A 3,575-nucleotide genomic window follows, 5' to 3' on the forward strand; every position below is an offset into this window, starting at 1 on the left:
ATTGTGCACCCGTGGTCAGTTTAGGGATGGACTGCTTGGCCAGCCTCTACTGTGGTTTCAAGCAAAGAGCTTCCACTATTTCTGGACTATTCGACTCGAGGGTCTGCCTTTTGTAGAGGCCACCCTGGAGAGCAAAGGCCAAGCAGCCTGACAGCTTGTACCCCTTCAGTGAACTTATCAGAGTGAATGTGATCAGCTGGTGCTAATCCTGCATTCCTCCTGGCAGTCAGGGCCCGGGACGCCTGTCCGTTGCCCTTCCCCATCCAGCAACTTTCTGCAACGGCTAGGAATGACTGCTCTGTGGGGTGTCCGATGTGCCCATGCCAGTACTTGTGTATCTTGCTCAGGCTGTTCATTGACCCACCTCTCCTTTTCGTTGTTGCGGAGCAGGCTTGGACGGCTGGTGCCCATGTGATTGCCCTGTTCCCCCAACCTTCAGGAGGCAAGCAGGGGCTCCCGCAGCAGGCTCCTGTGGGGCGTGGAGGTCAGTCCAGGAAGGGCATGCGGCTCCTTCTTCGCCCATCCAGCAGATGTGGATACCTGGTTTGTCCTGCCAGTAGCATATGCTTGTCTCAAAGCTAGGCATGTGTAAGAACTGATGGCCAGTAGAGTGCAGTTATGGTTCCTTTGATCACTCCATCTGTTACTTGGATAACTGCTGTAAATCTAGAGCTAATACATGCTGTCAAGCACTGACCTCTGAAGATGCCTGCATTTAGCATGTCCCTATAATGGCAACAAGATGTTCGGATGTCTTCCCTATCAACTTTTGATGGGGCTTTATGCTCCTGCCATAGAGACCATGGGTGACAGGGAATAAGCATTTGATTCAGAGAGGGGAGCCTGGGAAATTACGACCATGTCCAATGAAGGCAGCAGGCGCACAAATTACCCAATCCCAATTTTGGGAGGTAGTGACAAAAAAAATCAATACCGGATTCTTTTAAATCACTGTAATTGGAATTAGTACACTTTAAATCCTGTAACCTCCATTGGAGGGCAAGTATGGTACCAGTAGCTGCGGTAATTCAAGCTCCAATAGCACATATTAAAGTTGATTGTGATTGTTCTTGGGATCAAGCTGGCAGTCTGCCGCCTGTCTCAGCCCCTCCTCTCAGCAGCCCCTCAATGCTCTTGACTGAGTGTCCTGGGGGTCCAAAGTGTTTGCTTTGTAAAACGTAGAGTCTTCAATGCAGGCCGGTCACTTGAATACTTCAGCTAGAAAAAATGGAATGGACCACTGGTTGTATTTTGTTAGTTTTCAGTATCGGGGTCTTTATGAAGAGGAATGGCCATTAGAGGTGAAATCCTTGAACCGGCGCAAAAAGAAGAAAGGAGAAAACATTTGTCATGAATGTTTTTGTTAATCAAGAACTAAAGCCAGGGTTTTGAAGATAATAAGATACTGCCATAATTCCGACCATAAACGACTACATTTGTAAAAGAGTTTTATGGGTTCCTAATTTTATGCATCATTAACAATGTGCAGTAGGCATTTACACACAGGATTCCACATGTACAGATTGATTTATTGTGATTATGTTTGAAATTAATTTCCTATTAAGTATAACAATCTGTTTCCTGGATATATGTTTTCTAGGCCACATTTCTGTGCAAAACACCATTTTAACTAAGATAGAAGACTTCTCTGCCACTCATTCAGTGCTCCCCCTTCCGCACCATTCCTCTCCCCACAAGCTCCTCAGAGCACAGTCAAGCTGTAATGTATTAGTTATTTTCCACTTTTGTTATTGTTTTGCTCCTGATGAACCTTCCCAGTTCAGTAGTAACTTGTAGAATGTTCCATTTCCCTTCCGCTGGTTCACTGAGACTTATTTATTTATATAAGAATTTATTGTTGATGTATCATATTCAGCCTGAATATCTCTGGATGACATTAGCATAGAGGGTGCTGAATAATTATTCATGAAATATGTTAGTGCCTAGGTGTTACGGTAATGTGACCTTTATTTTTCTTGTGCTCTGATGCTGAAGAAATTAAACATTTGCTCACACCACGATGATTCTGTAAAAGTTCTTATTTTCTATGCAAGAATTGTGTAAAAGAACCCTCGATTTTGGGGGTAAGCCAGAACTTCCGGTAATGCTGCCAATTCTTTTCTGATTTTGCTGTCCAATGAGACTTAAAATATTTTCAGATTTTTACATACTCTGTTTAACTCTGCATTTGAGAGCCTTCATGACATTGACTCTACCGCTTCATTTTTGAATTTTGTAATAAATCCCATTAACTTTTCAGTGATCTAGAACTCAGTTATTGAGTGAGCCCAAATTAATCATACATTAGAATTATCTAATGACATTGTATTTTATTGATTTTGATGTTTTGGGAGGTGCCTTAACCCAGGGACGGACACATTGCCCCATAAAATTGAGGTTTAACACAGTCTAGTGAAATGTGAGAGATGTGATAAAGATACATTTTGGGATGTCTTGATTTTTGGCTTAAGTGTTTTCCTCCCAGACACCTAGCAATCTGGCAGCATTATTCGCACAACCCACCAAGTAGCTTTCAGGAACCAAAATTTTGTGTTCCGTGGGGTTTATGGTTGCAAAGCTAAAACTTAAAGAAATTGACGGAAGGACACAACTAGGAGTGAAGCCCACGGCTTAATTTGAATCAACACGGGAAACCTCACCTGGCTCGGACACTGATAGGACTGACAGATTGATAGCTCTTTCTCAAGTCTGTGGGTGGTGGTGCATGGCTGCTCTTAGTTGGTGGAGCGACTTTTCTGGTTAATTCCGATAACGAACGAGACTCCTCAATGCTAACTAGTTACGCGACCCACAGCAGTCGGCGTTTCACTTACTAGACAAACAAGTGACGTTCAGCTACATGAGAGCAAGCAATAACAGGTCTGTGATGCCCTTAGATGTCTGTGACTACGAGCATGTGATAATGAAAGGATTAGCGTGTGTCTATACTTCACCAACAGTTGTGAGGAACAAGCTGAACCCTATATGTGATAGGCATTGTAATTATTTCCTGTGAACGAGAAATTCCCAGTAAGTGCAGGTTTTTATAATCTGCCATAGCTACTACTACTGATTGGATGGTTTAATAAAGTGCTGGGATTGGCCTTGCTGGGGTTGGCAACAGCCCTTGCAGAGTGGCAGGAAACAATCAAATTTCACTATCTAGAGGCTATAAAAGTTGTAACGAGGTTTCTGTAGGTAACTTGTTGAAGGATCATTGATGGCGGAGCAGCCCGAGTGACTGATGGTGCCAGCCCGAACCCTTTGCCACCTGCAGGATAGAACCCAAGTCACATGGTTCAGGCCTCCCCTCACATGCCCCAGAGCAGTGTGTGACCACTTGGCGCTTTCGTCGAGGACTGGACATGGGGGCAGGCTTCTCCACATAGTATGCCCAAACAATATGTGAAGGACCAAGGCAGGCAACCCCTTGGCTCCTCTGGGAAGGGCACAATGCGAGAGACAACCCTCCTGAGATAAAACTTATGCTTACCCAGCATGTACTTAAGGGGGACCGTACTGATGTGCCTCCCTGGGCTAAGACACTCTAAGGCCATGCCGCCAAGGCCCTCCCA

The 3,575-nt window shown here is 44.6% G+C and overlaps 1 pseudogene; it reads left to right on the forward strand.

The window, feature by feature from the left end:
* The first annotated feature begins 537 nt into the window (after positions 1–537).
* LOC144765539 (18S ribosomal RNA) lies at positions 538–3,220 on the forward strand (annotated as a pseudogene).
* The last annotated feature ends 355 nt before the right edge of the window (positions 3,221–3,575 follow it).

The sequence above is a fragment of the Lissotriton helveticus genome, chromosome 6, assembly GCF_964261635.1.
Source record: "Lissotriton helveticus chromosome 6, aLisHel1.1, whole genome shotgun sequence".
Taxonomy (NCBI): Eukaryota; Metazoa; Chordata; class Amphibia; order Caudata; family Salamandridae; genus Lissotriton; species Lissotriton helveticus.